Below are 11339 nucleotides of genomic sequence, written 5' to 3' on the forward strand. Positions count from 1 at the left end.
CTGTTTCTTGGGCTTTCCAATCTATCCCCCCAGCTCCAGTGTGTGAAGGGGCAGATGGGGAGATGGAAGGGAGACAGGAGCTTCGGTCGGCAGGCATTACTCCAAAATACTGTGCCCATGGTGGGGTGGAGGGTTGTGAAGTGAGAGCGAATGGCAAAATGAAGAATTGAAAGAAAAGGTGAAGCTGGCCCGTACGGGGATCGAACCCGCGACCTTGGCGTTATTAGCACCACGCTCTAACCAACTGAGCTAACCGGCCGGTGAGAGTCGGAGCCAATAACGCTGCTACTCACACAGGCATAACTGTAGCAGACGTTCATATTACTGATACCCAGAGGGAGAACTTGGATATTTCCACTGATATTACTGTTGCACAATAGTTACACTCACACTGTTATTTCTATGACGCAAACACAGTTGTTGCTCGGGCCCCCACATTGCTTTTGAGGATTTGTTGATGTTATTTATTGGTGATGAATATCAGCCATTGCAGACACAAGGAGAAATAGCTAAACAATCTCAAACTTCAGCCCCTTTGCCCCAGAAACAATTTCAGATTTCAGACCATTTACCCCCAATAAAACTGTCCCCAACTTGGTGGAGGATTATTGTGAAGCGTTTCAGATGGAGAGAGGAAAAATTGGAAGAAAAGTGATGGTTGGCCCGTACGGGGATCGAACCCGCGACCTTGGCGTTATTAGCACCACGCTCTAACCAACTGAGCTAACCGGCCAGATGCTTCCCAAGTTGCACAGAGTCACAATTGTTGCGTTGACACAAACGAAAACCTTATTTTTTTTGTCGGTGATTGCAATTGGGGTCATCGACCTTTTAAACAGTATCGGGCGAGTTCCTTCGGCCCATCCCGTCTGTGCCAGCCTTCAGCACCTATCCAGCCTATTCCCATTCTCTACAACTGGCTTTGTTGCCTTTTGAGGCGACAGAGTTCAAATGCTCATTGAAATATTCTTTATGGTTGTGGGGGTTCCCGCGTCTACCTGCCCTTCAGTTGCCGATTCCCACCACCCTCAAAATCCGATTCAAATCTCCTGTCCCTTATCTTAAATCTATCCCCCTGCTAGTTATTGAATCCTCCTCTAAGGGGAAAGGTTCTTTCCAATCCACCCTATCTGTCTCCCTCATAAATTTATACACAACAAATAACAAAGAATAAAGAAATGTACAGCACAGGAACCCCTTCGGCCCTCCAAGCCCCTGCCAACCATGCTGCTCGTCTAAACTAAAATCTTCTACACTTCCTGTATCCCTCTATTCCCATCCTATTCATGTATTTGTCAAGATGCCCCTTAAATGTCACTATCGTCCCTGCTTCCACCACCTCCTCCGGCAGCGAGTTCCAGGCACCCACTACCCTCTGTGTAAAAAACTTGCCTCGTACATCTACTCTAAACTTTGCCCCTCGCACCTTAAACCAAGATAATCATAGAAGTTTACAGCATGGAAACAGGCCCTTCGGCCCAACCAGTCCATGCCGCCCAGTTTTTACCATTAAGCTAGTCCCAGTTGCCCGCACTTGGCCCATAACCCTCTATACCCATCTTACCCATGTAACTATCTAAATGCTTTTTAAAAGACACAATTGTACCCGCCTCTACTACTACCTCTGGCAGCACATTCCAGACACTCACTACCCTCTGAGTGAAGAAATTGCCCCTCTGGGCCCTTCTGAATCTCTCCCCTCTCACCTTAAACCTATGCCCTCTAGTTTTAGACTCCCCTACCTTTGGGAAAAGATGTTGACTATCTACCTTATCTATGCCCCTCATTATTTTATAGACCTCTATAAGATTACCCCTAAGCCTCCTACGCTCCAGGGAAAAAAGTCCCAGTCTATCCAGCCTCTCCTTATAACTCAAATCATCAAGTCCCGGTAACATCCTAGTAAATCTTTTCTGCACTCTTTCTAGTTTAATACTATCCTTTCTATAATAGGGTGACCAGAACTGCACACAGTATTCCAAGTGTGGCTGTACCAATGTCTTGTACAACTTCAACAAGACGTCCCAACTCCTGTATTCAATGTTCTGACCAATGAAACCAAGCATGCCGAATGCCTTCTTCACCACCCTGTCCACCTGCAACTCCACCTTCAAGGAGCTATGAACCTGTACTCCCCCTAGTAATTGACCCCTCTACCCTGGGAAAAAGTCTCTGACTATCCACTCTGTCTACGCCCCTCATAATTTTGTAGACCTCTATCAGGTCACCCCTCAACCGACTGTCAGGTTACAGAGAGAGAGAGAGAGGGAGAGAAGATGTAGAGCATCGACAGGAGGACTTGTTGATGGGAAAGAACACGGTAGATGGGATATAATGTGGAAAAATGTGGGGTAGAAGGAAGTTTTGTAGAAGGAACAGATGTGTAGCTTATTTCCTAAATGGTAAGAAATTAGAATTGTATATGTACAAAGGGACCTAGATATCCTTGTCCATAATTCACTGAAGGCTGATATGCAGGTTCAGCAAGCTATTAGGGAGGCTAATGGAATATTAGCCTTTATTGTGAGAGGGTTTGAGTACAGGAGTTGCGAATCCTGCTTGTACAGGAGCTTGGTTAGACCGCACCTGAGTGCAGCTTTGGTCCCCTACCTCAGAAAGGAGATTATTGCCTTTGAGGGAATGTAACAAAGGTTCACTTGTTCCGGGATAGGCTGGACTGTCTTACAAAGAGAGATTGGGCAAACTGGGCTAAATGTTCCTATGTTCTTATTTTCCTATGATCCAGCACCGATCCCTGCGAAACACCACTGGACAGAACCTTCGACCGACACCGTCGGCCTCCTGCCACTAAACCAACTTTGGATCCAATTTGCCAAATTTCCCGGGATCCCATAGGCTTTTAGATTATTGATCAGTCTCCCATGCAAGATCGCATCAAAAGTCTTGCTGATGTCCATGTGGGCTACAGCAACTGCACTACCCTCAACTAAACACCTAGGCACCGCAAAAATTCGATCAAATTTGTGAGACACAATCTCCCTCTGACAAAGCCATGCTGACTATTGTTGCACTCAAATTGTAATTACTGCCACACATAATCTCAATTATTACACACACACTATTACTGCCACACACAATTGCAATTATTACACACACACTGTTATTACTGTCACACACAATCAGAATTATTACACACACACTTATCACTGTGACACAAAATCGCAATTGTTACACACACACTGTTATAACTGCCACACACAGTCACAATTGTTAAAGTCACACTGTTATAACTGCCACACACAGTCACAATTGTTACACTCACACTGTTATCACTGATGTGGAGATGCCGGCGTTGGACTGGGGTGAGCACAGTAAGAAGTCTTATAACACCAGGTTAAAGTCCAACAAGTTTATTTCAAACTCTAACTTTTGGAGCGCTGCTCCTTCCTCAGGTGAATGAAGAGAAACACATATATAGACAAATTCAAAGCTGCCAGACAATGCTTAGAATGCGAGCATTAGCAGGTGATTAAATCTTTACAGATCCAGAGATGGGGTAACCCCAGGTTAAAGAGGTGTGAATTGTGTCAAGCCAGGACAGTTGGTAGGATTTTGCAGGCCAGATGGTGGGGGATGAATGTAATGTGACATGAATCTCAGGTCCCGGTTGAGGCCGCACTCATGTGTGCGGAACTTGGTTATAATTTGGCACAATTTGGCACAATTTGTCTAGATATGTGTTTCTGGAACATACCTCTTCATTCACCTGAGGAAGGAGCAGTGCTCCAAATGTTAGTGTTTGAAACAAATCTGTTGGACTTTAACCTGGTGTTGTAAGACTTCTTACTGTTATTACTGTCACACACAATCGCAATTGTTACACTGACATTGTTATTACTGATGTGGAGATGCCGGCGTTGGACTGGGGTGAGCACAGTAAGAAGTTTTACAACACCAGGTTAAAGTCCAACAGGTTTGTTTCGGTGTCACTAGCTTTCGGAGCGCTGCTCCTGCCTCAGGCGAATGAAGAGTTATGTTCCAGAAACACATATATAGACAGATTCAAAGATGCCAGACAATGTTTGGAACGCGAGCATTAGCAGGTGATTAAATCTTTACAGATCCAGAGATGGGGTAACCCCAGGTTAAAGAGGTGTGAATTGTGCCAAGCCAGGACAGTTGGTAGGGTTTCGCAGGCCAGATGGTGGGGGATGAATGTAATGCGACATGAATCCCAGGTCCCGGTTGAGGCCGCACTCATGTGTGCGGGCTTTCAGCCTCTGATCTCCGGGTAAGCGTTCTCCAAGGCGGCCTTCAGGACGCGCGACAACGCAGAATCGGCGAGCAGACGCTTATAGCCAAGTTCCGCACACTTGGATCGGTAAAGATTTAATCACCTGCTAATGGTCGCATTCCAAGCATTGTCTGGCATCTTTGAATTTGTCTATATATGTGTTTCTGGAACAGACCTCTTCATTCACCTGAGGAAGGAGCAGCGCTCCGAAAGCTAGTGACATCGAAACAAACCTGTTGGACTTTAACCTGGTGTTGTAAGACTTTGTACAGTGTTATTACTGTCACACACAATCGCAATTGTTACACTCACTGTTATCACTGTCACACACAATCACAATGGTTACACTCACACTGTATTACTGTCACACACAATCACAATTGTTACACTCACTGTTATCACTGTCACACACAATCACAATTGTTACAGTCACTGTTATCACTGTCACACACAATCACAATTGTTACACTCACTGTTATCACTGTCACACACAATCACAATGGTTACACTCACACTGTATTACTGTCACACACAATCACAATTGTTACACTCACTGTTATCACTGTCACACACAATCACAATGGTTACACTCACACTGTATTACTGTCACACACAATCACAATTGTTACACTCACTGTTATCACTGTCACACACAATCACAATTGTTACAGTCACTGTTATCACTGTCACACACAATCACAATTGTTACACTCACTGTTATCACTGTCACACACAATCACAATGGTTACACTCACACTGTATTACTGTCACACACAATCACAATTGTTACACTCACTGTTATCACTGTCACACACAATCACAATTGTTACACTCACTGTTATCACTGTCACACACAATCACAATGGTTACACTCACACTGTATTACTGTCACACACAATCACAATTGTTACACTCACTGTTATCACTGTCACACACAATCACAATTGTTACAGTCACTGTTATCACTGTCACACACAATCACAATGGTTACACTCACACTGTATTACTGTCACACACAATCACAATTGTTACAGTCACTGTTATCACTGTCACACAGTGAAATGGACAGATTACCTCCTATAGGGAAAGTGAAAACTGTTTCTACCAGTGGCTCTGTGGCGCAATGGATAGCGCGTTGGACTTCTAGACTAATGGTTGCGAAAAGGCATTCAAAGGTTGTGGGTTCGAGTCCCACCAGAGTCGGGTTTTAGCCCAACTTTCTGGCGCCCCGTACATTTTGCAACGAGGCTCAGCGCAGGAAACCAAAAACCACTTCCTGCTGCAGGCAGCAGGAGCAGCAGTTCCAGCCCACATTTCCACTGATTGGTGAACGTTAGAGAGGTTAGAGACAGAGAGAGTACGACTGTCAGGTTACAGAGAGAGAGAGAAGCTGGACTGTCAGGTTACAGAGAGAGAGAGAGAGAGAGAAGCTGGACTGTCAGGTTACAGAGAGAGAGAGAGAGAAGCTGGACTGTCAGGTTACAGAGAGAGAGAGAGAGAAGCTGGACTGTCAGGTTACAGGGAGAGAGAGAGAGAGAAACTGGACTGTCAGGTTACAGAGAGAGAGAGAGAGAGAGAAGCTGGACTGTCAGGTTACAGAGAGAGAGAGAGAGAGAAGCTGGACTGTCAGGTTACAGAGAGAGAGAGAGAGAAGCTGGACTGTCAGGTTACAGAGAGAGAGAGAGAGAGAAGCTGGACTGTCAGGTTACAGAGAGAGAGAGAGAGAGAGAAGCTGGACTGTCAGGTTACAGAGAGAGAGAGAGAGAGAAGCTGGACTGTCAGGTTACAGAGAGAGAGAGAGAGAGAGAGAAGCTGGACTGTCAGGTTACAGAGAGAGAGAGAGAGAAGCTGGACTGTCAGGTTACAGAGAGAGAGAGAGAAGCTGGACTGTCAGGTTACAGAGAGAGAGAGAGAGAGAGAGAAGCTGGACTGTCAGGTTACAGAGAGAGAGAGAGAGAGAAGCTGGACTGTCAGGTTACAGAGAGAGAGAGAGAGAGAGAAGCTGGACTGTCAGGTTACAGAGAGAGAGAGAGAGAGAAGCTGGACTGTCAGGTTACAGAGAGAGAGAGAGAGAAGCTGGACTGTCAGGTTACAGAGAGAGAGAGAGAGAGAGAGAAGCTGGACTGTCAGGTTACAGAGAGAGAGAGAGAGAGAAGCTGGACTGTCAGGTTACAGAGAGAGAGAGAGAGAGAGAAGCTGGACTGTCAGGTTACAGAGAGAGAGAGAGAGAGAAGCTGGACTGTCAGGTTACAGAGAGAGAGAGAGAGAGAGAAGCTGGACTGTCAGGTTACAGAGAGAGAGAGAAGCTGGACTGTCAGGTTACAGAGAGAGAGAGAGAGAGAGAGAAGCTGGACTGTCAGGTTACAGAGAGAGAGAGAGAGAGAGAGAAGCTGGACTGTCAGGTTACAGAGAGAGAGAGAGAGAGAGAGAGAGAGAAGCTGGACTGTCAGGTTACAGAGAGAGAGAGAGAGAGACAAGCTGGACTGTCAGGTTACAGAGAGAGAGAGAGAGAGAGAAGCTGGACTGTCAGGTTACAGAGAGAGAGAGAGAGAGAGAGAGAGAAGCTGGACTGTCAGGTTACAGAGAGAGAGAGAGAGAGAGAGAGAAGCTGGACTGTCAGGTTACAGAGAGAGAGGGAGAGAGAAGCTGGACTGTCAGGTTACAGAGAGAGAGAGAGAGAGAAGCTGGACTGTCAGGTTACGAGAGAGAGAGAGAGAGAAGCTGGACTGTCAGGTTACAGAGAGAGAGAGAGAGAGAGAGAAGCTGGACTGTCAGGTTACAGAGAGAGAGAGAGAGAGAAGCTGGACTGTCAGGTTACAGAGAGAGAGAGAGAGAGAAGCTGGACTGTCAGGTTACAGAGAGAGAGAGAGAGAGAAGCTGGACTGTCAGGTTACAGAGAGAGAGAGAGAGAGAGAGAGAAGCTGGACTGTCAGGTTACAGAGAGAGAGAGAGAGAGAGAGAGAGAGAAGTTGGACTGTCAGGTTACAGAGAGAGAGAGAGAGAAGCTGGACTGTCAGGTTACAGAGAGAGAGAGAGAGAGAGAGAGAAGCTGGACTGTCAGGGTACAGAGAGAGAGAGAGAGAAGTGGGACTGTCAGGTTACAGAGAGAGAGAGAGAGAGAGAAGCTGGACTGTCAGGTTACAGAGAGAGAGAGAGAGAGAGAGAGAGAGAAGTTGGACTGTCAGGTTACAGAGAGAGAGAGAGAGAAGCTGGACTGTCAGGTTACAGAGAGAGAGAGAGAGAGAGAGAAGTTGGACTGTCAGGTTACAGAGAGAGAGAGAGAGAGAGGGAAGCTGGACTGTCAGGTTACAGAGAGAGGGAGAGAGAGAAGCTGGACTGTCAGGTTACAGAGAGAGAGAGAGAGAAGCTGGACTGTCAGGTTACGAGAGAGAGAGAGAAGCTGGACTGTCAGGTTACAGAGAGAGAGAGAGAGAGAGAGAAGCTGGACTGTCAGGTTACAGAGAGAGAGAGAGAGAGAGAGAGAGAGAAGTTGGACTGTCAGGTTACAGAGAGAGAGAGAGAGAAGCTGGACTGTCAGGTTACAGAGAGAGAGAGAGAGAGAGAGAAGTTGGACTGTCAGGTTACAGAGAGAGAGAGAGAGAGAGGGAAGCTGGACTGTCAGGTTACAGAGAGAGGGAGAGAGAGAAGCTGGACTGTCAGGTTACAGAGAGAGAGAGAGAGAGAGAGAAGTTGGACTGTCAGGTTACAGAGAGAGAGAGAGAGAAGCTGGACTGTCAGGTTACAGAGCGAGAGAGAGAGAGAAGCTGGACTGTCAGGTTACAGAGAGAGAGAGAGAGAGAGAGAAGTTGGACTGTCAGGTTACAGAGAGAGAGAGAGAGAGCGAGAGAAGCTGGACTGTCAGGTTACAGAGAGAGAGAGAGAGAGAGAAGCTGGACTGTCAGGTTACAGAGAGAGAGAGAGAGAGAGAGAAGCTGGACTGTCAGGTTACAGAGAGAGAGAGAGAGAGAGAGAGAAGCTGGACTGTCAGGTTACAGAGAGAGAGAGAGAGAGAGAGAAGTTGGACTGTCAGGTTACAGAGAGAGAGAGAGAGAAGCTGGACTGTCAGGTTACAGAGAGAGAGAGAGAGAGAGAGAGAGAAGCTGGACTGTCAGGTTACAGAGAGAGAGAGAGAGAGAGAAGTGGGACTGTCAGGTTACAGAGAGAGAGAGAGAGAGAGAAGCTGGACTGTCAGGTTACAGAGAGAGAGAGAGAGAGAGAGAGAGAGAAGTTGGACTGTCAGGTTACAGAGAGAGAGAGAGAGAAGCTGGACTGTCAGGTTACAGAGAGAGAGAGAGAAGTTGGACTGTCAGGTTACAGAGAGAGAGAGAGAGAGAGGGAAGCTGGACTGTCAGGTTACAGAGAGAGGGAGAGAGAGAAGCTGGACTGTCAGGTTACAGAGAGAGAGAGAGAGAGAGAGAGAAGCTGGACTGTCAGGTTACAGAGAGAGAGAGAGAGAGAGAGAGAGAGAAGTTGGACTGTCAGGTTACAGAGAGAGAGAGAGAGAAGCTGGACTGTCAGGTTACAGAGAGAGAGAGAGAAGTTGGACTGTCAGGTTACAGAGAGAGAGAGAGAGAGAGGGAAGCTGGACTGTCAGGTTACAGAGAGAGAGAGAGAGAGAAGCTGGACTGTCAGGTTACAGAGAGAGAGAGAGAGAAGCTGGACTGTCAGGTTACGAGAGAGAGAGAGAGAGAAGCTGGACTGTCAGGTTACAGAGAGAGAGAGAGAGAGAGAGAGAAGCTGGACTGTCAGGTTACAGAGAGAGAGAGAGAGAGAGGAAGCTGGACTGTCAGGTTACGAGAGAGAGAGAGAGAGAAGCTGGACTGTCAGGTTACAGAGAGAGAGAGAGAGAAGCTGGACTGTCAGGTTACGAGAGAGAGAGAGAGAGAAGCTGGACTGTCAGGTTACAGAGAGAGAGAGAGAGAGAAGCTGGACTGTCAGGTTACAGAGAGAGAGAGAGAGAGAGAGAGAAGCTGGACTGTCAGGTTACAGAGAGAGAGAGAGAAGCTGGACTGTCAGGTTACAGAGAGAGAGAGAGAGAGAGAAGCTGGACTGTCAGGTTACAGAGAGAGAGAGAGAGAGAGAGAAGCTGGACTGTCAGGTTACAGAGAGAGAGAGAGAGAGAGAAGCTGGACTGTCAGGGTACAGAGAGAGAGAGAGAGAGAGAAGCTGGACTGTCAGGTTACAGAGAGAGAGAGAGAGAGAGAAGCTGGACTGTCAGGTTACAGAGAGAGAGAAGCTGGACTGTCAGGTTACAGAGAGAGAGAGAGAGAGAGAGAAGCTGGACTGTCAGGTTACAGAGAGAGAGAGAGAGAGAAGCTGGACTGTCAGGTTACAGAGAGAGAGAGAGAGAGAGAGAGAAGCTGGACTGTCAGGTTACAGAGAGAGAGGGAGAGAAGCTGGACTGTCAGGTTACAGAGAGAGAGAGAGAGAGAGAGAAGCTGGACTGTCAGGTTACAGAGAGAGAGAGAGAGAGAAGCTGGACTGTCAGGTTACAGAGAGAGAGAGAGAGAAGCTGGACTGTCAGGTTACAGAGAGAGAGAGAGAGAGAAGCTGGACTGTCAGGTTACAGAGAGAGAGAGAGAGAGAGAGAGAAGCTGGACTGTCAGGTTACAGAGAGAGAGAGAGAGAGAGAGAGAAGCTGGACTGTCAGGTTACAGAGAGAGAGAGAGAGAGAAGCTGGACTGTCAGGTTACAGAGAGAGAGAGAGAGAGAGAGAGAAGCTGGACTGTCAGGTTACAGAGAGAGAGGGAGAGAAGCTGGACTGTCAGGTTACAGAGAGAGAGAGAGAGAGAGAGAGAGAAGCTGGACTGTCAGGTTACAGAGAGAGAGAGAGAGAGAGAGAAGCTGGACTGTCAGGTTACGAGAGAGAGAGAGAGAGAAGCTGGACTGTCAGGTTACAGAGAGAGAGAGAGAGAGAAGCTGGACTGTCAGGTTACAGAGAGAGAGAGAGAGAGAGAGAGAAGCTGGACTGTCAGGTTACAGAGAGAGAGAGAGAGAGAGAGAGAAGCTGGACTGTCAGGTTACAGAGAGAGAGAGAGAGAGAGAGAAGCTGGACTGTCAGGTTACAGAGAGAGAGAGAGAGAGAGAAGCTGGACTGTCAGGTTACAGAGAGAGAGAGAGAGAGAGAGAAGCTGGACTGTCAGGTTACAGAGAGAGAGAGAGAGAGAGAAGCTGGACTGTCAGGTTACAGAGAGAGAGAGAGAGAGAGAGAAGCTGGACTGTCAGGTTACTGAGAGAGAGAGAGAGAGAAGCTGGACTGTCAGGTTACAGAGAGAGAGAGAGAGAGAGAGAAGCTGGACTGTCAGGTTACAGAGAGAGAGAGAGAGAGAGAGAAGCTGGACTGTCAGGTTACAGAGAGAGAGAGAGAGAGAGAAGCTGGACTGTCAGGTTACAGAGAGAGAGAGAGAGAGAGAGAGCTGGACGGTCAGGTTACAGAGAGAGAGAGAGAGAGAGAAGCTGGACTGTCAGGTTACAGAGAGAGAGAGAGAGAGAGAAGCTGGACTGTCAGGTTACAGAGAGAGAGAGAGAGAGAGAGAAGCTGGACTGTCAGGTTACAGAGAGAGAGAAGAGAAGCTGGACTGTCAGGTAAAGAGAGAGAGAGAGAGAGAAGCTGGACTGTCAGGTTACAGAGAGAGAGAGAGAGAGAAGCTGGACTGTCAGGTACAGGAGAGAGAGGAGAGAGAGAGAGAAGCTGGACTGTCAGGTTACAGAGAGAGAGAGAGAGAAGCTGGACTGTCAGGTTACAGAGAGAGAGAGAGAGAGAAGCTGGACTGTCAGGTTACAGAGAGAGAGAGAGAGAGAGCTGGACTGTCAGGTTACAGAGAGAGAGAGAGAGAGAGAAGCTGGACTGTCAGGTTACAGAGAGAGAGAGAGAGAGAGAAGCTGGACTGTCAGGTTACAGAGAGAGAGAGAGAGAGAGAAGCTGGACTGTCAGGTTACAGAGAGAGAGAGAGAGAGAGAAGCTGGACTGTCAGGTTACAGAGAGAGAGAGAGAAGAGAAGCTGGACTGTCAGGTTACAGAGAGAGAGAGAGAGAGAGAAGCTGGACTGTCAGGTTACAGAGAGAGAGAGAGAGAAGCTGGACT

The 11339-nt window shown here is 47.5% G+C and overlaps 3 non-coding genes across 3 annotated transcripts; 1 reads left to right on the plus strand and 2 right to left on the minus strand.

Moving 5' to 3' along the window:
- Positions 1–185: 185 nt before the first annotated feature.
- Positions 186–259, minus strand: trnai-aau (transfer RNA isoleucine (anticodon AAU)). The gene has a single exon. It is a non-coding gene; the product is annotated as a tRNA-Ile (tRNA).
- A 400-nt stretch (positions 260–659) lies between these two features.
- trnai-aau (transfer RNA isoleucine (anticodon AAU)) lies at positions 660–733 on the minus strand. The gene has a single exon. It is a non-coding gene; the product is annotated as a tRNA-Ile (tRNA).
- A 4631-nt stretch (positions 734–5364) lies between these two features.
- Positions 5365–5458, plus strand: trnar-ucu (transfer RNA arginine (anticodon UCU)). The gene is made up of 2 exons: positions 5365–5401; positions 5423–5458. It is a non-coding gene; the product is annotated as a tRNA-Arg (tRNA).
- The last annotated feature ends 5881 nt before the right edge of the window (positions 5459–11339 follow it).

This window comes from Scyliorhinus torazame, chromosome 26 (assembly GCF_047496885.1).
Source record: "Scyliorhinus torazame isolate Kashiwa2021f chromosome 26, sScyTor2.1, whole genome shotgun sequence".
Taxonomy (NCBI): Eukaryota; Metazoa; Chordata; class Chondrichthyes; order Carcharhiniformes; family Scyliorhinidae; genus Scyliorhinus; species Scyliorhinus torazame.